We start from the raw sequence: 24,443 nt of genomic DNA, 5'->3' as shown, positions 1-24,443 counted from the left end.
ACTGTCATGACAGCATCTTTTTATTCCATTTTTGTCTAGCTTGCTTCCGTGCACTATAGGTAGAACCTATAATTATTTTTAAGGTTTTAAATAATTTATTTCTTAAGTTGGTTAGAGGATCAACTCCTTAACCACACTTAGTTTGTTTGAATTATGTGATTTTTGGATAACACTCGAGGCAAGTGTTACATTTATTATCCAAATTTACAACTTAAATTTATATTTCTATCACAAATTTACTGAAATCAGCAAGTTTGAGAACCTTAATCAAAAGACTATAAATTAAAATATAATATTCACTTACTTATCATTGTAGTTATTATTGATCCTTTGACATAAATAAATTACTTTTAAAAATAAATAAGAATTAATAGTAACTCACTATAATGCAAATTAAACGTGCATTGCATGACTTAGACATTATATAAAAAGTAAGATGAATTCTGAATAATACTACCTTTGAAAATAAAATAATATAAATTGAAATATAAGATTCCCTTATTTATGATTGCAATTATTATTGATCCTTTGACATAAATAAATTAATTTTAAAATAAAAAGAAGTAATGGTGACTTACTATAATGTTAATGGAACGTGCATTGCACAATTTAGACATCTTGCCTTTTGTAAAGCTAGATTTTATTCCCATGCATGAAAACATTAATCCACATTATTTAAGAGAAACAAAGAGAAGAGTGAAAGTTGAATTTTATTAATTTTTAAAAAGATGCAAAAAAACAACTATAGTTTTTTATTTCTTTAATAACTTCTATTAATTATATTTTTTATTTCTAGTATAATATTAGAATTTTTTTAGTTATTAGAATAAATAAATATAAATAATAGTTTATTTTATTTTCAAATAATATAAAAAATATTACTAAAATTTTATTTAAAAAAATATAATTTATTTTTAACCGAATTTTGCCCCTAATAAAATAATTAATTATCTTCAAACTAATACCATTTTTATACATATACTTATATTTAATAAGATATTTTATTTTAAAATACATACAGAGTGATTTATTTATTGTGAGCATTTAAAAAGAAATACATTAATTATATATTAAAACACTAAAAAATTTATATTTTTTAACATCTAACTTCTAACTTCTAAAAAATGCTTTATATTTTTAAATGAGAGAGTACAATTTAAATTTTAAAAAACTAAAACATGAAATATAAATTTTTATTTTTAATTTAGATTATTAAAAGTTATTATTTTAAAAATAATTTTAATTTATAAAAAACAACAAAAGCATTTGCGCTACAGTGCCAATCTAACGCAAATTAGAAAGGAGGAGGTTTAATCTTTGTTACTGTTAATTCTACAGTAAAAATAACAGTAACAATTTGATGCTTTAATTTTGTTGGAGTTAGATTTTCCCTTCTAAAAACTTGAGCAGAGAGAAGCCATCACAGATCTAAGTCATTAAATTGAATTTAAAATTTAAATTAATAATTTTAAAAATATAAATTTAATTTGAATGGTTCAGATTTATTGTGGAGAGATAGTAGAAAAAAAAATAAAAGAAAGAACTCACCCTAATTTTATTGGTTGGTATAATTTTTTTTTCATTTTCTATCTATTTATTATCAATTTTTTTTTGGTTTATTATTTGCTCATTACATCTTTAAAGAAAACAGTCCATTCAAACACTCCCACTTCTATTCCATTTTGTTTGAGTGTGAGTGGAGGATCTTACGGGCTGAAGATCATTTGCCGCCTTATACCTCATTCTTCATTTCTTCTTTTTATTTTGAAATCTTCTGTCTTTCAAATTTTTTCTCCGTCCTCTTTCTCCCGTCGAAGATTTCATCTTGTTCCCCTTCAGATGGCTTCATCTTTCCCCCAATCTCAATAAGGAAGAAGAAGCATGGGAGAGGATGATCGATGAGAGGTAGAAGATGAAGATTTTCAGGCGCAATGCGAGCACGGGTTGGAATAGACAGAGAATATATCAACCTAACAGATTTTGGATCCACTTTATTCGAGGCACCACTGAAGGGCACATTTCAATTTCTCAATCGAAGGATGAGGCTTCTGGGACTCATAACAGTTAACCGTGAGTTGAAGGACGCACAAGTGAAATTGCCGACTGATGATGTGCTCGGAGGAGGCGATGGAGGGGTTTCATTCCAAACTAATATTGTAAGAGGTTTCTATAATTTCTCCTTGTAAAGCACGCACATTCACATTTTCTCTTTGAAAAGATATTCACTACTCTTCCTTGCAAAAAAATGATATCGTATTGTATTCTCCATTTTTGATTTCGACAATGTTAACTGTAGAAGCTAAATACTGTCACCTTAAGGATGTCTCCTGCTGTCGAGGGGATGAAGTCCTTATCATGAAGACTAAGCTTGTCATCGAAATGGTCATCATCTGCCTTCTTTATTATCATATTATTGAACTATTATGATTGTTTGAGTTGTCATTCTTGAGTTTAACTTTAACAGCTTTGCAAGAAAATTTGTAATTTTGTAATTTGAGATTCTTTTATATTTTGATGGCTTATTTTATTTTTCCATTCATTTTTCTCTTGCGTACAGGAGTGGTTCTGAGTTTTGAATTTTGATGATAATATTTAGTTTACAATAATACTATTTTTGAGGTTGGGTTTATAATAATATTTGCGGGTATCACTTCATATTTGTGTTTTGTAATTTGAAAACTTCAAATGACATTGGGTGATGTTCTGCACCATTGGTGGAGTTGTTCGTTGCTTTATAATTGATAATTGGTTAACAGCATTTAGATTCATTGATGAAGTTTCATCGAACATTTAAATTATAGTTTATATCCTATAGAAGGATTCTTTTGGTATAATAGTGGAGGGTCCCATTTATCTGCAGTTTCTTTAGCTTATTTGATTGGTAGTGTATAGTTAGTATATGAGGTTTTCTGGTGTTCCTAATTGTATAGTACATTAGGTGGAAGTCAATTTTTCTTTTAAAAATGTTTTCCCCCTGTCTATGACATATAGTTTAGCCATTCAATTGGTGTTGGGATGATTATGAAGAAGATAACTAATTATATACTTTGAAAGTTCTGGCTAAAAATTATAACATTAGCTGTATATTTGTTGGGATTTCTAGCTTTCTATTATTAATGTGCATTGTGCAAATTGCATCCTGCATTATACTTTTGGTACAATGCAGAGCAGAATGCATTGTGCAGAATGCATTGAAAAATCTCTTATATGTTCTTCTATTCTTTTCTGAAGCCACATGATTTTTCCCTCTATGCTAATTTGAATTGCCTAATCTCAAATGTTTCTATTGTTGCTTTGGTGAAATTAACTTTGTTCACTTTTTATACTACTACCTTTTTCTTACCGTGCAACTTAAGATATCCTTTTGTCAAATCTTGCCACCATATATAAATTTTCTAACTACAGGTGATGAATTTTGGTCTGGTAAGAAAATGGTTAGGTATGTCATTACTCTTCTTTTCTTTTTTCAATAGTTCAAAGCATTTAAGGTTTTTAAATTCTTTTTTTGTTTTACTTTATCTCCATGAACTGAACATTAATTAGATGCCTCTCTCGCATTGCTTCTGAATGTGTCTTTGCATTCTCTTCCTCTCGATGCTTCGGAACATAATTGTAAATGTATGCAATGGCCTATAAGCTTTCGTTATGCTTTTTGCATTATTACAGATGTGGTTGATTCATTTTCTTATTCTGGATGAGTTTAGCTCCACTAACAAATCAATCAAACATTTGATGGTTCTCCTTTTCTTTTGTTTTTAACATTTTAAAAAACTTAAATATTTAGGTGTCTTTTTGTTTCTGTTTCTCCTCGTAAACCGGACATTAAATACCTTTCTCCCACCGCTCTTGAATCTATCTGAGCATTCTATTGGTTTAGATTACGTATGTTTGCGCTGTCGAAGGTATGTGACTACTGATATGGGTAGAACCAATAATTTGAGCAGGTCGAGCATATTTGGATGGAACTCAATTCAGGTCGGGCTTATTCAGATCAAGTTTAAAGTATTCTAACTTCTTAAAAAAGCCTATATATTCAAACCCAGCCCTAATTTTTTCTGGCCTGATTCGAGCTAACCTGTTGAGTTTGGCCAAAATTACCAAATCTATATATATATATATATATATAAAGCTAGAAATTTCAGCAACTAAGCTTATTTGGGTCAGCCTCAATTCTGGCCGACTTATTCAGATCAAACTTAAAATATCATACTCTTTTAAAAAAGTCTATATAGTCAACCCTAGCCCTAACTTTTTTTGGGCAGGTTCGGATTTAGCTCAAATTATTGGCTTTAGATATAAGTGCTCTTGGTTTTTTTATCCACTTTATCTTGGAATTGAAACAACTAGTTCTCTTTGGTATGGTGTAAAGATATCTCTTTAGCATACTTGAAAGATACTTTTATCAAGTGGCAAGAGAATTTCGGTGAAGACTTGCAGGACACTTGAGGTTTTGGTCATGGCTGTAAGAGAAGGATTTTTTTGATAGTTTTGAAAGCTTAATATTTACAAGTGTCTTTATGTTTTCTCTTTCTCTATGAATTGGACATCAAATGCCTTCCTCCCACTATTCTTGAACCTGTATGCTATGAAAAATTAAGATATATTAGATCTTTTCATGCGATGTTGATGAACGTCTGTGCGATCACAGGGCATAAATATAGTTATATAAAAGTAAGATGAATTCTGCATATACTAACTTTAAAAATAAAATAATAAACTTGTTCTAATACATTTGAAAGTGATAATCATAATATAACAATGTAATTTTAAAAATATCAACTATTTTTACTATAAACTTTTAATGTTAAGATTCAGATTCTTTTAATCAACTAATTTACGTATCAGTTGGAACTAATCCTGTACATACGATATTTAATTATAATGTTTCAAGTTTAATTAAATTAAAAAATATTAATATAAACTTAAATAGTTATTGACTAAGAAATAGATAAATAATAAAGAATTTTATTGAATTAAAAAGAGGTTGATGAAATCATACTTGATGGCCATGACCATAACGGTTGGAAATTAAAAAGTTGTCGTTCCCAGTATAAACCATTCCCATCCTTCCTAGTATATTTATGGATGATAACGAGGTAAATGTTTTATAAATAATTAATTACTTAATAGTTATTACTGATAGAAAAATTAATTGGTTAATATTTTCTTGATCTTTAATTAATTGAGTGTATCAAAATAATATATATCATAATATAAGACCCACTTACTTGCAATTATTATCCTTTGACATAAACAAATAATTTGTAGGAATTTTCAGTAGCCCACTATAATGCTAAGTGCAAATTGTAACCCTCCTCTTATATCAATGTGATATAAAGAGAGAATTAACATAATCATTATATGCTCAAATCAAACTGTATTCAGATACTTTTTTAGGAAAGTTTAGGATTAAAACTTGTTTTGAAAATCATCAAATTTCTCAACTAATTCAATACAAAATAGAGCATAGCATAATGAAAAAATAGCCTAGGCATTCATTAGAGTCCATGTATACTTTCAAAACAAAGAATTAAAGTGAAAAACTCACATGTGCATAGAGCCACAAGCTGACCCTGTTTGTACCATGCAGCATGGTGTGGCGCACAATGTGTTGCGGTGCACGTGATAATTTTTGCAATTGTCATATGATAATTTGTAGGGTGAACTTTTGATGTGAGCCATTTTCACATATGACTTTGATTAGAGTGATTTAAGCGCCCATACGAATCTTATTTTATAAACTAACTAATGAGATAAGTTTGGACACAATCTAATGGTCCCATCAGAATTTGGATACTCGAGGTGCAAAAAGCTACTTTTTTAAAAAAATTTTACATACCCAAGCACTCAAATCACTCACATTATCTCATTAGACCATTCTAGGCCTTGAACTACGTCTAAAAAAACCTAATACACTTGATTGACCACATTTTATATCATATATACACATAAATCAAGATTTGGCCAATCAACAGCCCATTTTCATAAATACAAACTTCCTTAAAATATTGCCCCAATAAGGTCTTTGGGCTAAAACCTAATTCATTCATCACATATTCACCACAAACATATTCTCAACATGTTCGCAACTAAATCTTGGCCCCTGTTAATCATTGCACCACATATTTACACATATGGGCTAAGATTTAAAAATCATCATAATTGTCAACAAATCACAACTTTAACATGCATGCAAACTTTATGGCAACTTATTTTCACATTATCCATAAAAGATTAGGTTCATTACACAAACTTTGCTTTCACACGACTTTAAGAACTCTAAGCTGGTCCTAACTCTTTCCTTTTGTCTGGCTCACCATTATGGCCTGTAAAAATGTAATCACAAGGATGAGATAATAATCTTAGTAACAAAATAACTCTCTACTACTAATTGTCACATGCAACTATAAGCAAGTATAGCATAATATACAATTAAACATAGCATATAACATATGTTTCATTTAAGCAAGATTATATTGATCACCACCTTTATATACCATTTTCTTATCAATTCACCACTAATAACATATAGCATTACCACCACTATCCAAATCTCCAAAACACCTAAACTTGAAATTATAGGCTCGCCTCAAACCAACATACATGCTTATCGGTTCTAAGCTTACCTTCAGTGGTAAAATCACCCAATTAAAAGTGTTATGTCTTACTTCCAAACTATGGTTCCCCAATATAAACAATGGAGTATTGTTGACTCTAACATTACATTACATCAATACTAAGGAGTCTAAATCTCCAACACTACATCTTGTCAGGTACTAAAGAGAATATGCTATACGGTTTTTCACTACTTCTCCCAACAGGTGAATTCTGTAACATCCTAATTTTTTAAATTAGAAATTATCACTGTTTTCAAGGGTATTTTGGTTAAATTAAATAAATTATTGATTAATGATATTTACGAGAGGCTAATATAATTTTTGGATCCTTGGACAGCCTTAGAAGAAGGCTATATCGAAGTTTGAGCGGGTCATGGCATGGAGGAGGGTTTAAATTAATAAGGAACTCTCTCTACCATATGACATAGTGGACATGTCAATACACCGTGGTGCACGTGCAAAATTTACACTTATCAGTTCTAAAAAACAAACCCAAAATTAGAAGTGGGATAAGGAAAATCGTGAAGAGGCAATGGGAAATGATCGATGTCTACTAGGGTACAATCTCTACACCATTTTGAAATATTTAGAGCTTGAATCATCATTGGATAAGTTTCACATTCCCTCTTCTCCCTTATTATGCAAAAATTCTAATTTTTAGGGTAATGGAGGCTTTGATCTCAATTTTTTTGGGTTTAAACCAAATCCGTTGACTTATTTAAGGTCTTAGGGAGTTAAATCAAGCCTTTAATCCTAGGTTTATATGAGTTTTATGGTAATTTAAAATTTTTGTTGAGGGTTTGGACGAACCGTAGGCATAATTTAAGAACTTTTGGACAATGTAGATAGTTGGATGGTGATTTTGATATGTTGGATATTTAATAGGATGATTAAAGTGTTTGAAAATGGTTGATATTGTTAGATAAGGAATTTGAGTATTGTGGATACTTAGAACGTAGAAAATTTGGGGTTATCTAGAGTAATAATTGACAATTGTCACTTGATTGTGTAGATTGAGTGTTGCTCGAGCTTTATTGTGCATATAGAATGTGTGGAGCTAACATTGAGCCACAATAATCCTTTTGTGTGATAAAAGGTTGAGGTAATAGAATAATTTACACTAATTAATTATATTGCTTAACCGTTTGTGAATAGATAAACATATTTATTTACATGTATTTTGAAAGCTTGGCATGTTGCGAAAGATAATTTTCTTGGGCATTAGAAACTACTTTCAAAATGATAAATATTTTTTAGTCTTTATGTGAAAAGGATAGTGATTTTTTTATAAATGTGTGAAATGTGTTGTAAAAATAAGCATGATCATGTTAGGGGTTGGGAGTTCATCTATAGGAAGGAGTAGTGAAAGTCCATATGACATGTATCTCCTTTATGTCTAGTGAGGCACGGTGTTAGAGATTTTCTTCTTAGTATCCATGTGGGATATGGCGTTGAAGAGTGATGCTCTTTAGCATTAGTGATGATATGTCATAGTAATAACATCGTGATTCGTGTGCGATAAAGGAGACCATAGTTCAGAAGTGGGACAGGATATCTTTGGCTAGGTGATCCTACCATAGAAGGTGAGCTCAGACCATTACGAATGTGCACTTGGTTCAAGAGCTTATGGTTTCAGTCGGGGTGATATGGAGGCTCAGATAGTAGAATGATCATGCTAGTGGTAAATAATTTTTGTTTATAGAAAGGAATTATAGAGTATGCTAAAAGTGTGTTTTAATTCTTAACAATTTTACTCCCATATAGTTGTACATGTTAATTAATAATAGTGAATTATTATGTTACTGAGATATTTATCTTACTTATGGTTATATTTTACAGGTGAGGGCTTCGGTAGGGGTAAGGGGAAGGAAGGGGTGACTGAAGAATAAGAGTATTGTTGTATAGCTCTTCCCTTTCCTCTTTTTGGGTTTGTAATGAATATGCTATAATATAATGCCAACTTAGGAGCATTTCATTGTTTTGTTATCACTTATATAAAAATATGTGAAGTGTGCATATCTTGGCCCAAGATTGATGTTATTGTGCTTAAATGAGTGTGCTTAGCCAAGATACAATTACAAATGATATATTTGAATGATTTATATGTCAAAATGACTAAAATGATATATGTGTTAAGTTTTATCCACCCTTTTGTGTTCTGATAAATTGGAAATTTAGTGATCATTTTGAGTATGAATGCTTATTTGTGTGATATGATTTATTTGTCATGTTGTGTGTGGTCCATTTGAGGTTATCAAAGTGGTTTCAAAGCTAATGGTATTTGGTAGTGTGTTTTGGACACCCTTGAAAGTATTTTGAGGTGCAAACAAACTGTTTTGGATTTGAGTGTCCATCTTTTTTAACGGATGATTATTTGAATGCGATACTAGTGCCATTAGCTAAAGGACTCAAAGAGCTTCGTGTGGACACTTGAATCGCTCCAATCGGACATCGGATGGCGAAACGATGTACTTCAAAAGTTTGAAGTGCTATAATGATAGTAGGTGCATGCTGCGGTGCAATTACATATGCTTACTAAGGGACTCATCCTTCTGTGCCATTCGCAGGCCACATTTTTTGGATAATTTCCATTGTATCAGTTTGTTTTTAGGGAGAATTTCATTTAAGGACCAAAGAAGCAACTTATCTTCAGGTGGCTTTCAAAGATTTTTGAAATATCAATTTAGTTCTATGGGACTAAATTGAAAATAAGTTGAAAGTGAAAAGGACCAAAATACCCTCAATTCACATATTAAAAAAAACCACCATCCACTGTCGTTGGTAACTGGAGCTTCACCGGTAATGGCAGCTACTGGATCTCTGTCGTCGAAGCTCCGGCCATTGGTTGGACCACCGTCGCTAGAGCTCTGGTCATCGGATGGACCACTATCGACGGTGGCTGAAGAATTATAGAGAATTAATTTCTCCAAAGGTGGCCAAGATGGGTGTAGAACCTAAGACTCCTTAATTCACTAAAAAATTGTAGACCATTAGGCCACTCAACCCATTTAATCATATAATGCATAAAATTATATATATAATAAACCTTGTTTCCAAACCACTTGATTATTATGTTACTTGTCAATTTCGTAATTTTACTTGTTAATAACTTAACAAGACTTATTAATTACTTAACTTTTCTTGTTAACCCCACGACTCCTGCAACAGAAATATATTACTTATTAATCGTGCAACTATACTTGTTAATATTTTAACAGGATTTGTCAATTACCTAACTCTCCTTATTAAATTTGTGACTCCTATAATGGAACTACATTACTTGTTAATCGCATAACTATCATTGTTAATACCTTAATAAGACTTCTTAATTACTTGAATTTACTTGTCAAATCCATGACTCCTTCAACTGAACTGCATTACTTGTTAATTACGCAACAATACTTGTTAATTGCATAGCTTGACTTGTTAAAACCATAACAAGACTTGTTTAACTGTTGTTTTGAAAAAGCAACTAAATTACTTGTTAATTGCATAACTTTACTTGTTAATTCCTCAACAATACTTTTTAATCATCTATTGTTACTTGTTAAATGAATATATAATTTACATAAAAAATTGAGTTTGTCAGATAATAAAAGTGATGACAATTAAGTCTCCCTTATCAGTATTCATCAAACTAGAGGTTTCAAAAATATTATACAATTAAAGCCAAATATATTTTAACAAGTATGCTTAATACTGATAAGGGAGACCCGACTGTCATCACTTTCGTTATATGACAAACTCAATTTTTTATGTAAATTATATATTCATTTAACAAGTGAAAATAGATAATTAAAAAGTATTGTTGAGGAATTAACAAGTAAAGTTATGCAATTAACAAGTAATTTAGTTATTTGTTCGAAACAACAGTTAAACAAGTCTTGTTATGGTATTAACAAGTCAAGCTATGCAATTAATAAGTATTGTTGTGTAATTAACAAGTAAAGTTACGTGATTAACAAGTAATGTAGCTCAGTTGAAGGAGTCATGGATTTGACAAGTAGATTTAAGTAATTAACAAGTCATATTAAGGTATTAACAATGATAGTTACGCGATTAACAAGTAATATAGTTCTTTGTGGGAGTCACGAACCTAACAAGGAGAGTTAAGTAATTAACAAGTCCTATTAAAATATTAACAAGTATAGTTACATGATTAACAAGTAATATATTTCTGTTACAAGAGTCATGGGGTTAATAAGGAAAGTTAAGTAATTAACAAGTCTTATTAAGGTATTAATAACTAAAATTACGCAATTAACAAGTAACGTAATAATCAAATGGGTTGGAAACAAGGTTTATTATATATATAATTTTATGCATTATATGATTGAATGGGTTGAGTGGCTTAGTGGTTCATAAATTTTTGGTGAACTAAAAGGTCTTAGGTTCTACACCTACCTTAGCCACCTTTGGAGAAATTAATTTTTCATAATTCTCTAGCCACTACTGACAGTGGTCAAGCTGGCAGTTAGAGCTTTAGTGATGGAAGTCCAATGGCTGTCGTAGCCAGTGAAGCTCCAGTCACTAGCGACTGTGGCTAGTGTTTTTTTAAATATTTAAATTGAGGGTATTTTGGTCTTTTCTATTTTCAACTTATTTTTAATTTAGTCCCATAGGACTGAACTGATATTTTGAAAATCTTTGGGAGCTACCTGAAGATAAGTTGCTTCTCTGGTCCTTAAATGAAATTCTCCCTTATTTTTAAGTGCTATTTGTTTTTCATGCTTCTATTCTTATATTTGATTGATTTTAAATAATAGTTTGAACTCAAACAATATTCTAAAAAGGGCTTTTTTGGGATTCCATTGTTTTAACTAATTACCTTTTAAACCGTTAGGTTATGATAACTTTTACTTGATATTTTATTTAATTCTGGTTATCACAATGGTATATAAGAGTGTTGTCCTAGTAATGTCAAGGTAGACATTACAAACTCCCACCCTTATAATCATACTTTTACATACACCATATTCCACACATATATAAAACCATATATATATATATATATATATCACAAAGCATGCAATTTCTAAACTCAATTCATTAGAAATCAATTTCATGCATTAAATGTTCCTTTGACAAGCATGCTTATTCTAAAATATTTTTATGCAATAATAATCATACTCCTATACAGTTACAATAGATAATCAAATAGAGAAAGTCATTTGGTTACCTTAACCCTTTTGTCACAAGAAATGTTACCTGTGGATTTTCACAACCACTAACTTGTCTCTTCAATCACCTTTTCTAAACTTACACATGTAACATGCTAATCTACAGACAATTGGTACAATTTGTCAATTAATTCAATTGACCAAAACTACTTAATTGTTAATTAAAGCTATATCTAATCAATCATTCCTTTCTACTTAACCAATTTAGATTCATTACCCCTCAATTATCACTTTTTATCACTTCTATCAATCCTATGTCACCCTTACTTTATTTCCACCCTAATTTCCTTTGATTTAGGGCCAAAATCAAGCTTATAGTTTCAATGTTTTATTATTTAACCCTAAAGCTGTCACAAACCCTTAATTTAATGCTTGAGAAATTTTTTTTATTACTATAGGGTGATAAACTAATCTTTTAAATTTTATCGATTCAATTTCTTTATAACTCAACTAAAAGAAACTATGGTAGAATCAAAGGTAAGGGTTGTACAAGACTTACCCGATAAGCAATCGATCAAAAATGCCTTTCAAGCTTCCAAATCTTCTTCCCTTAGCAAACCTCTACTCTCTTCTCTTCTCCTTTCATTTCTCCCTTTTTCCCTCCTGAACTTCAAGCCAAATCATGACACATTATTAGATTTTCTGTGTCATGTGCTATGACACAATGAAGAAAATCCTCACCATGCTCACACCTTCCTCTTGAAATACTATCACATCACCTATATCTATTCATTCAACACCCTAAAGACTGAAATCATAAAAAAATCATCCAAATTTCTAATCATTTACTAATAACTAATTCACTCTTGATTATTAGATAATTACAAGATTAGAAATTAGGATGTTACACAAATTTACTAGGGAAAATTAGATTGTGAACTCTAAAAAAAAGAAAATTATATTACAGCCCTAAGAGTCCTTGTTGCAATTTTTTTTGAGAGCGAAAGTATAATTTTGCCCTCAGTCAAAATGAAAGCACTAAATTAAAAGTGGTAGAATGAACAACTTGATGCATATGAATATTCAATTGAGAATTTATGAACATTGTCTTGTGCTCCATGAATATTATGTTCTTTATTATCTACATAATTGTAATTTTATTAAACCTATTTATTAACTAGATTCACATCAACATTGTGTTGAAAATTCATAAACACTATGTTAAGAATTCATAAACACTGTGTTGTGCATTCATGGATATTGTGTTAACTTTTTTTTACTGAAGAAATGCATTCATAATTAAAACAAGATTACATGAACGACATATGACTTGCTGAATCACTCTTATCATCCATCGCCTCTTGTGATAATGGTGGGGGATGATCAAAGGTACAAAAGCTAACATCTAATATGTGAGACATCTTAGCAAGATGATCAGTATAGGTATTAGAGCATCTACTAACATAATGAATGAGGATGCTTTAATCCTTGTGAAATAAAAAAAGCATCCTCTATTACATCCTGAAAGGGGTGTGAAGGTTCACATCCTTTGGTAATAAAATAATAGCCTCAATGCAATCACAACATATATCAACTAAACATAAGCTAGCATTCCAACAAAGAAGTAATCTATGAATGATAGTAAGTAACTCCACCATCGTAGGTGAAACATTTGTAAGCTTACAGCTGAATCCTTTGATCCAATTTCCTTGATGGTCCTAAATGATTCCACCACATCCACTACTACCATTTGCAAGCACAGACCCATTGACTTCAAGTTTGATAGCATCACTTTTACTTGTAGGTCTGCCCCTTTTGTGTTTATTCTCATAGACCAATGAAAGTACTAACCTATTTAGATCTAAATCTGCACAAGCTCTAAAAAAGCTAGAGCAAATAGATTGGTAATCTTTTACGTACTCCATATTAAAAACTTTTTTACATCTTTAACCCAAAGATCGCAACAAATGTATCCAAATTGGGAAGCCCATTCTACCTTTTTCGTATACCCCTTACCAGCTTCATGACTCAGGTTTTACTTTAACCAATCCACCCCATTTATGGTAGTAAAAGTATTCCAGTATTCTCCTTTGACAACTGCTTTCCATCTTTCTCAAGCATTGTTGTAATCATGGATGAGATGCATTGAATCTTCAATTGTCTCACATCTAAAGGGGTAAAGCCCTTCAGTTGTAAGACCTCTCTTTTACCTAAAATCATAAGTATGCATCCTTCCATAAGCAAATAGTCACATAAATGATTCAATTTTCTCTACTATAGGCCATCTCCAGATCATCTTCTAAATATTATCTTTTCTCCTTCTTGTACCTATAGACAAAAAAGAATAAGCAGATTTAACAGTAAAACAACTGTCAGTAGATCATTTTCAATAGTGTTTGTCCTCACCTCTATCCTCATTAGGTGGGCAAGCACAGGTCAGGTAGGTAACTGTGTTCGGTTGGAACTAATAATTCAGCTTTTGTAATTCCTAGTGACCTTCTTGATCAATAGAGTCCGAGACTCTCTCATCCTTATTAACCAAACCTTCTCTACCAGCAACCAACTTAATCAAAGGAACATTCATCATAGACCAATTATCAAACCAAAAGCTCATAGTGTATTATTGCCAACTTTCTTCCCCACTTCCTCCTTAAATTTATCCTAGACATTACAAATACATCTCCAAGTAAATGATGATTTTTGTTGTTTGGTGACTTTAGGCATGCTATTATTTCCACATTTATACTTTGATTTTAGAACTTGCACCCAAAGAGCATCTCTGTTATAAATGAGATTCCAACAAAGTTTCATCACAACAGCTTCATTATGTTTTTATAAGTTCTTAATCCCCAAGGCAGCCTCTTTTTTGCTTTCAATAACAATATCCTAAGAAACAAGGTGAATTCTTCTATTCTCATCATTTTCACCCCATAAAAATTGGCGACTTTTCTCTAATTCATTCAAAATCCTTTGCGACAAAATCATAGCTTGCATATGATAAGTTGGAAGAGATGATAAAACAGCTTTTATCAAAGTTGTACATCTAGCCATAGCTAGGAATCTACCCTTCCAGCTAGACAATCTTTTTTGAGTTTTTTCCAATGTCGGTGCAAATAACATATAAAGGGCTCTTTTCTGCATAAGAGGAATACCTAAATATTTACCAAGGTCACTTGTCATGCCAACACCCAATCTTTAACTCATCTCATATCCCTTGGAGAAATGCACATGCCTATAAAAGACACCTTAGTTTTATTCTTATTCATCTTTTGACTAGAAGCTTTACAAAATCGATTGAGGCAGGATAGAATAATATCAACTTATGCTGTAGTTGTGATTAGACACATTATTTACATATTTTATTCATACATTTAGGACCTATTTTGTATGATATATTCCTTAACTATATGCATTCTTGGTGTTAAAAATGATAAAATCACCTAAGGGGTGAATTTGTGCATTAGGGATATTTTGATCTAAATTTGCACTTTTTATGAAAAATTGGATTTTTGTTGGACTAAATGTCATTTTTTCCTAGATTCATAATGGTCCAATTGGCTTTTAAAAATTTATTTTGGTTTGAGACATATTTTATAAAAGTCACACTTTAGGGTTGTTGACTTGGTTGACCTAGTTTGGGCTTTGCATACATGTGTTTATATTGTGCTTCTCACATAGCATTGCTCTTGAATTTCATTTATAAATATTCTCCCATTTAAATAATTAAGTATTTTTTGCAAAAATATAATTTATTTTGTGACACATATTATTGGATTAAATCAAATGTTATTTTGTGACTTAGGTAAACAAGGGCACTTAGACTTATGTCAATTGGCTAAAGGCAAGCAAAGAAGGCTTTTGGGCTTGAGTTAGGCTTACAAGGCCTTGTAAGAAGAGGAGAGGGAGCTGCAAAATTCAAATTCAAATTCAAAATGACAACCATGTAGTGCCACATCACTCAAATTTTTAAATTAGGGAAATCATATTCTCTCTTTAATCCTTGTCTTGACTTTGTGATTTGAAAATCAGATTTGTAGCCAACAAAATCACCTTGAAATCAGCTCATATTCCTTCCTTCTAATCTGAACCTAACCCTCTTTGTGTTCAAGTTCATTCTAAGCTTTATTCACACACTTAATTTTGGCCAACTGACACACACATCACTCATAACCCACAATCATCCATACTAATTCAAGGGGCGGTGTAATTTCGTCCAAGCCATCATCCATTCACTCATCCACTCATTTTTCTCTCATTCTCTCATTTGTTCTCTTCTATCTCTCTTCACAAATTCCATCCATCACCTACATTACATTAAAAAATACACACACAACCCCAGTCTCCATCCATTCATCCATCCAAGGTTTTCATCTCTAATGGTAGGTGAGTTTCATTTTGGCCAAGGCATGAAGAAGAGGTCTTTCATGGAGTTTGAAGGCTAAGAGGCTTGTGGATCTTAAAGGAGGAAGATGAGGATGAGGTCGAATACTCAACATCTCCTCAGTCTTTAATTACTCTACCCTAGTTGTCTTTAATGTCTTGATGTTATAAGGCCATAATTTTATATTATTTCATCATATATTTGAGCCATAATCTTGGTTCATTTGTGTTTATTGTTTAAAACTTGGTGATTTGATTATGTTTTTTGTATTTATTACTTCCTTACATTAGTGGATGTTATCGTAATCTTGAGATTTCCATTAGTATCTCATATTGCATTTTCTACATCAGAATCTTGAGTGGTTGATGCATGATTTCTTTTTTTCTCACCATAATCTTAGGAGTTTGCATGCTTTTTGAGAAGAGCCGAATCATATATGCATAATTCACATCATATTTAGTCAATGCTTAAAACTAACCTAACGAATTGAACTAAGGACCTTAATCTAGAACTTAGGGAGGTTGTTGGAAAGGTTAAGAGGCTAGAGATAATTTTTTTAGTTTTTTCATTTTAAGCTAAGAGGGTAAAGTGATCTAAAGCCAACTTAATTAATTTTTCAGCCAATGACTCACTCACTTCTCCAACTCTAAGATCCTACCATTCCATAAGAAATCACCAAAAATACTTTGATTTACTTTTAAAGCTTTTTAATTTTCAAAAAATTAAATCAAAATCAATTAATCCTTTAAGTATTTTAATTAACATTGGTTAGCTCTAATTAATCATAGTAAGCCTCCTCAAGAGAATTGACCTAGGTTGACTATTATCTATATAGTGTGAAACTTAGTACTATTTTGAGAGTTAACGACAAACTCTTCCCAAGTTGCTTCCCCTAAATAAGATTAGATCATCCGTAAAAAATAGATGAAAGATTTTTTAGACCTCCTAAGGCAAGCTAAATAGGACACCATCGTTGGTCTTCTACTGCATCTTTGATAACATGGTTTAGTCTTTCCATACACAAAGTGAATAGATAGGGGGAGATGGAATCTCCTTGCCTGATTCCCCTAGTAGGTTTGAAATACTCCATCAACCTCTTATTCTAAAGCACTTATAGGGAAGAGTATTTCACACAAGCTATAATAACCTTACATTATGATGGAGCTAATCCAATTAGTTGTTGAGTGTTCAAGATAAAGTCCCACTCCAAATGATCATAGGCTTTTTCTAGATCAGCCTTCACTACCATCATTCCTTTCCTCTTCTTTGTAAGTTTCATGGTATGAATTACTTCCTGAGCAATGATGATGTTGTCACTGCTCTATCTTCCAACAACGAAACTGCATTGGTGATTACCCACAAGTTTGCCCAAAACTTTCTTAAGTCTTTGACTCAATACTTTTGATAGTATCTTATAGCTCACATTACATAAAGAAATAGGCTGAAAATCTTTCATAGTTTTTGGTACATCAATCTACGGAATTAGTACAAGATAAGTAGGATTTACCTCTTTTATTGATGATAGGTTATCAAAAATATTTTTGACCAAGGTGCAAATATCCTTACCAATAACATGCCAAAAATCATGGTAGAAGAAAGCTTGTATCCCATCTGGTTTAGGGGCTTTAAAGGCACTAAATCAAAATTCGCTTCTTTAATCTCTTCATCATTCACCTCAGTGAAGATTTTGGAGCTCACTAGCATTTCTTGTGAGTAATACGTTAGGGTGCTTCATTTTGCCCGTAAAGAGAGCTTGGAAATAACTACCAAGGATTCCTCTTGGTTTAAAATCCAATCCCTACTATCATTCTTAAGTCTATCAATTCTATTTCTTCTTTTAACAATGTTTGAAGCATGAAAGAATTTACTATTTTTATCTCCCTATCTAAGCCAGTTACATCTCGACTTTTAGTACCAAATAAGCTCTTTTAGTGAAAGAAGTTTATTGTACTCTTTCCATAAGTCCTGCTCTAAATCAACTAAGAAGTCATTATTATGCTTCTCCCTTGCACGTTCTACCCTTTTAATTCTATTTAAGATTCCTTTCTTCTTAATTAGAATATTTCCAGCTTTTTGGTTATTCCATTTTACAACATTCTGAGTAAAAGCTTTAATTTTTTCATTCCAGATCCCATTCAACCAGGCATTCTTAACAACCTTACCAAAACCTTCTTCCAAGAGTTACACAGCTTGGCAACAAAATAAGGGGTCTTCTATTAGAAATACTCTGCCAGTCTGTGTTAATCAAGATAGGTCTATGATTTGAACTAAATTGAGGTAGATGATGAATAAGTGTACAGGGAAAGAGGTTTGCCTAAGAGTTGGCAAGTAATGCCCAATCTAATCTTTCCTTCAAAAGATTCCTTTCCCAAGTGAATCTCTCCCTAACATAATCCACCACCTATAAGCAAGCCTTTTGAATAAATTCACTAAATTGCTGCATAGAGTTTAAATTAGGCTTTGAACCACCACATTTATCACTTGGAGATAAATAAGCATTAAATTCTCCTATTACTAGCCAATCACCGTCAATTCTTTGGCTAATACTAAACAAGTCTTCCCAGAGGGCTTTACGTGCAACCATATTTGGTTCAGCATATATAGTAGAAATCCAGCAAAATTTACCATTGTGAAGATCATTAACTTTAAGATGAAGGAGTTAGGTAGTAGATATTTCATACTTCAAAGAGTAAAAATCATCATTCTAGAGTAGCCAAATTCCCCTGACAAAACTAGTTCACTCAACTTGAATCCAATGACTAAAGCCTAATTTTAAACAAATACAGTTAGCCTTTTTTTGATAGACTTGAGTTTCAACAAGAATGAGTAGATTAACCTCACACCCTTTCAATAAATCAATTAATCTTTTAGAATTTTTTTTTAAGGCAGCATCTCTACAATTCCAAGTAACTAAATTCATTAACAAAACAAAAGATAGAGCTTGAAAGAAACTTGAAATATCCACCAAATTGGAGATTCACATATGAACTCCTATTAGATTCCATCACCAAATCCTCTTTAACTTCATCCTGAGTCTCAAACCATTAATTAGATGAGTCCATACCAGTAGTCTCCATATACCCCTTCTTTATGTTGCTTAAGGGATCCAGTGGTTTAGGTGACTTCATTAGTTCCCCCTCACAAAACTATTCAGAGCTGCTCATTATTATTTTAGATAGCCCATTTATTTCATGTTGACCCCCTAAACCTGAAGAAATACCTTTGTTCTCCTTGTCTATATTTTCCTCATTTATTTGTTGCTCTAAAGGGGCCATCTTCCTAATTGACCCATTAACCACATTATGGGCCCACACATATTGTTTCTTCTTTAATAGAGGAGATGCTATTTTGGGTCAGAATCCTTTAAAGTTCCTGGCATATTTAGCTCAATGGGTCCCATTTCCTCTTTTTGTTTGCTAGTATCTCCTTTCTCAAAAAATTTCTTAGCCCCCATATCCTATGAAGTGACACATGAATTTTCTTTAACATGTACATCCTAGCTTTCTTTTTCTTCCATTCATAATTTCCATATTTCTTCCTTAGATCCTGCCTTTTTTATGTACTTTCCTCATCCTTCTTTTCTACTTGTTCAAACACCCCATCTTCCTCTAATAGAACGCTGAACCTCGAGCTAGCTCTTCTTGTAAACTCCTACTTCTTTGATTTGACACCTATCTATTGCTTAACATACTATTTACTTTTAAAATCTTCTCTTTCCGGTCTTTTCTCGAAGGTTTTCCTTACGAGCATCCATCCACCCAGATCCTCATCTACTGGAAACAGTGGGTCACTCATCAAGGGTGCTTGGGTTTGATTATCTTCTCCTATTGATAGCTGCACTGGCATCTTCTTTGATGGCTGTTGGCTTTACGGTTGAGTTTGTTTTAGCAAGGGGCATTCCTCTTTTTTATGACCATACTTGCTGCAATTGAAACATACAACATCTAATCCTTCGTACTCAAATCTATAAATTCATTTCTAATGACAAATCTAGGCTAAAGATGCTTACTCAAGTCTACTTTAAATCCAAGCTCCATCGTAAAATCTTTAGAGTAGTAATGCATCGGAAGTATAGGCACTCTCATCCAAATAGCCAACTTACCTATAATATTACTATATAGATTGAAGTTTGGATTTTAATATTGCACCGCTAAGTAATGCCCTTGTATAAGCCATAGTCCTTCAAATAATAATATTTGACATAGAGAGATGTCTTTTGACTTGAAAGTAAAGTAGTTATTTGGGAGGTTAATGAGTTCAAAATTTGAAATTTTTAGAATCCATTCTAGCCTGTCTCTCATGATCTTCAAGATTAAACCTTTGCTTAACATAGTTATCACGAGTGCATCCTTCCAGGGACGACATAGTTGTTTTAAGTCATTCATCAAATATGCTTATGTTTGGCAAGCTTTCCATCATTTTTTGTTATTCTTAATTCAATGTTAGTGTCAATGTGTTCTCCTCTTTCAACCATTCTTTCATAAGTTCATCAAGATCCTGCTTGAAGTTCTTGGTTTCTTTACCAACTAGCTTCTCTTTATAAGATATTTGGGTTCTCATAGGTTCTTTACTTGAATCCTTCGAATCTTATGTCCCTTGCTTAGGACCAAGTTCATCAGCCTCCTTCATCTTTTCATCTCTCACATTCCCTGTTTTTCTTTTCCTTTCTTCATGCTACCACTTTATGTTTCTTTCATCTGCACATCAGTATCTCCTCCTTGATCTTGCATGCTAACATCTTGAGTTCTCTTGCGTATATTCTTGCCTATGATGTCCTCTTCCTGCTTTGATAAACCATTTTGCATATCTTCATCCAGCTTTCCACTATTGCCCGTCGCTGACTCATCTCTCTCTTATGTTACCTTTTTCTTGCCCTTTTGTGTTAACTTTTCTTTACATCCAAACGGAGGGATAATGACACCATTTTTACCACAGTTTCAAAATAACTATAGTAATAAATGATATAGTGGCAAGCAAGTAAATAATTGGAAAAATGTAGATATTATGGCGATAGTCAAAATTCTCATCTGTCGTTGGAAACAATTTAAAATAAATTGCCAAATTTAAATTAAAAAATTAATTAATTAATTTAATTAGAAAAATTTATTAATTCATTAATTAATTTAATATTTGTTAAATGTGTTTGAGACACATATGACAACAAGCTACCTAAAGGCATTTCACCATAAATCCACATTAAAAAAATAATTGAATAATTATTAATTAATGAAATTTTAATTAATTAATTAATTAATTAATGAACTTAAATATAATTAACTGATTGTGGCTGTAAATGCGTGGTACTCTTTGCCACAAGTCAACCTCTGACTTGCGACCGTAATGGCTAGGTTTCTCCCATAGTTCTATTATCACCTATGATAAAAATTCTATGTTTACTGTCACATTCTCTTCTAATATACACCATCTGAAAAATATAAGTTTTTAACTGTGAAAAAATTTTTTTTTGCACCAGTGAGAAATGAAAACTTTGAAGTTTATATCCTAAATTCATTTTGGAGATGTACACATAAATGTTTCTAATTTATAAAAAAGAGATAGATAGATCTCTTCATGACTTTTTTCCAAAAATAATATGCAAAAAACTTTCCTTAGGTTGAATCAATTATGGTGTTGTCTAAAGGGGACACTGCTTTATATTCTTGTCTTAATAAGAATACTATATTTTTATCACATGAAAGTATACTCAGGGTTGATTATCCCATTGAGAATATTGGATTTGCATATGTGTCATACTAAAATTTCCATTATCCTTTTACTTAGCAAATTAAGATGAGAAGAGGAGTCCATTTCTACTCACACAAATTGCACTTTAGGTGCTCTTTTTGTATATGCTCATAAAATTGGCCATAAAGTCTGTAGACAATTGCATACAAGTCTTACTAAATCAGTTTAGTCTTTTCATATATTATTGATATCTACAAAAATGAGCAATCCTAGTGCCATTAATGTTAGTTCTTTGACAAATATTAGGAGGTTTTCGATGTCTTCACCAATTAATTTGGTTATAGTTATAGTTTCAAGAGGGAGTCTTATTGTCTTGTAAAGTAAAAGCATACGACTTAGTATTATTAATTTGGTATCATATTGTAGAAATTTTGATGAGAAAGAAGAAACTCACATAATAAGCATGCCAATAGTAATGTCCTTTTTAACCTAGTTTTGATTTATTCAGAAGGTGAAATAAACCAAAGATGATAGGTTGTTCAGGGGAAAAAATCATTACCAAAGAGACAAACACAAGAATACAAATATGAAAAAAATGGAAAAAAAGAAGGTACTTTGGTTTTAATAGCCACAAGGACAAAAAGGATAGAAAACAATTAATAGAAAAACTGATGATTGATAAGGAATCAACACCATTCTAGATGTAGAAATAGAAGTATCACTATTGACCATAGTTAGAGATGCCTTCAAAGACAACTCATTTTACAACTACTCCAAAAAATGCATTTTCAAATTTGCATAATTCAAAAACTTGAAAGAATAACTCCCCCTTCTTCAATTAATCCATCCAAACACAACCTAAAGATTTTTACTACTCAAAACCAAGCTTGCTTTCATTTGGGGTCTACCAAAGTGTCAACTGAATAATATGATAAGCATGATACTTAAAAAAATAAACATATTCATATCCGATATAATACTTTAACATACTATCCCATATTCTAACATTGGTAATATGATTTTTTTTCCAATTTTGTTTCACTATATCACTTAAAAACTTGAAAAATAATAGTTAACATTTTCATTGATTGTTATAAACATCCTTATATTACTTTAGAAATTCTTGTTTAAAAATTAAAATACCTATACCTATATTATAAAATGTTGAAATATATATTATAAATATTCCTGTACCCGTACGACATATTGCATTATTTGCATATATTTTAGATAATATTCTCATTTAATTTCATTTGTGGAGGATTAATTCTTGCATAGTTAGGCATTTTTAGGCCTTTAGAATTAATTAGGATTCATTCATAGCCTAGGGATATTTTGGTCATTTGCTTAGTTTGTGTCTTTTGTCTTTCTAAGATCAATGAAATAAATTTGAGATTAAAACTTATTCTAGGTTGTAAAGAGACATCAAAAGACATAAGTTATAGAATGTTTCAAGACAAAGACATTAATACTAGGTTGTCATATTTTATAACCTAGGAGCTTGAAAATGGCATTATATCTTGCAATTTGTTTTGAGTTTTGATTTGAAATTTCTAATAGTTCTTTTGAGATTCCTTTGAATTTGTTTTGGTGTTTTAAAATATAGAAAAATGGCTTGGTTTGGTGAACATGAAAGATTTAATTATTATTCATCCATGCCTATTAATTTTTCCCTTCCATGAGAAATGATTTTACACCATAATTCTAAGGGTATCATAGATATTCTAATTCTCTCTTCACTCCACAATATGGTGTACCACTTTGTACTTTTTACAACTCTTTTATGCATACTGTAGATGATTGTTTTGATTTAAGGCAATTTCAATTGGAGCAAGAACAAGAAGAAATAAGGTGGTTGACATCTAAAAGTGAGGATAAAATTTTTGTGACAATAAATACATTAGAAGAAAAGCTAAAAGGAATGATCAAGTCTTTTTCATTTAAGCCTTATCCTTCACAACACCATTCAAGCCTCAATTCATGTAACCAAATATTCTCTAATTCTCAAGCTTAACTTGATGAAAATGAATTTCTTGAACTACTTAAAACCCTAATAGGGAGTGGAATGTGACTTTAAGATCCTTATGGCAAAGCAAGTACATTGCAACCCCTTAATGGTAACATTTCCACTCCTAACTCATTCAATGATGGTAAGGAGGCTTCTAACTCTTATTTCTCTTCAAGTCTTACATATTCCTCTTCTTGCATAAATAATTTTATGCTTAAACACATGCAAAGTTATGCTAAAAATTATGATTATTCTTCTTGGCCAAATTTGAGTAATGCATTTTGGAAGGATTTTCAACATCTTTTACTCATTTTCCTTTGTCCTCTCACATATCTAAAAGTCCTATGTATGTGCCTACTGCATCTCATGATAGAATACATGCATTTATTCATGATAATTTGGGAAGAGGACACTTATGCTTTTCTCAACTAGATTTAGAAATTGAGGAAGATAATATGTTTTCATCCATTTTGTCATCGCAATTTGTTCATGATAGTGTTTCTAAAAGTAATATGCATGTTTCTAATGATTTTCAAGTGATTTTGAATGATTTATCTCATGTAAACATGCATGGAAATTCATCTTCTTCAAATCTTGAAATTGTGGACAATGTTGAGAAAGAGGACAATGTT

Source organism: Prosopis cineraria, unplaced genomic scaffold, assembly GCF_029017545.1.
Source record: "Prosopis cineraria cultivar Desert tree isolate PC_DT_omini unplaced genomic scaffold, ASM2901754v1 PC10, whole genome shotgun sequence".
Taxonomy (NCBI): Eukaryota; Viridiplantae; Streptophyta; class Magnoliopsida; order Fabales; family Fabaceae; genus Prosopis; species Prosopis cineraria.
Note: the sequence above shows the minus strand (reverse complement) of the source record.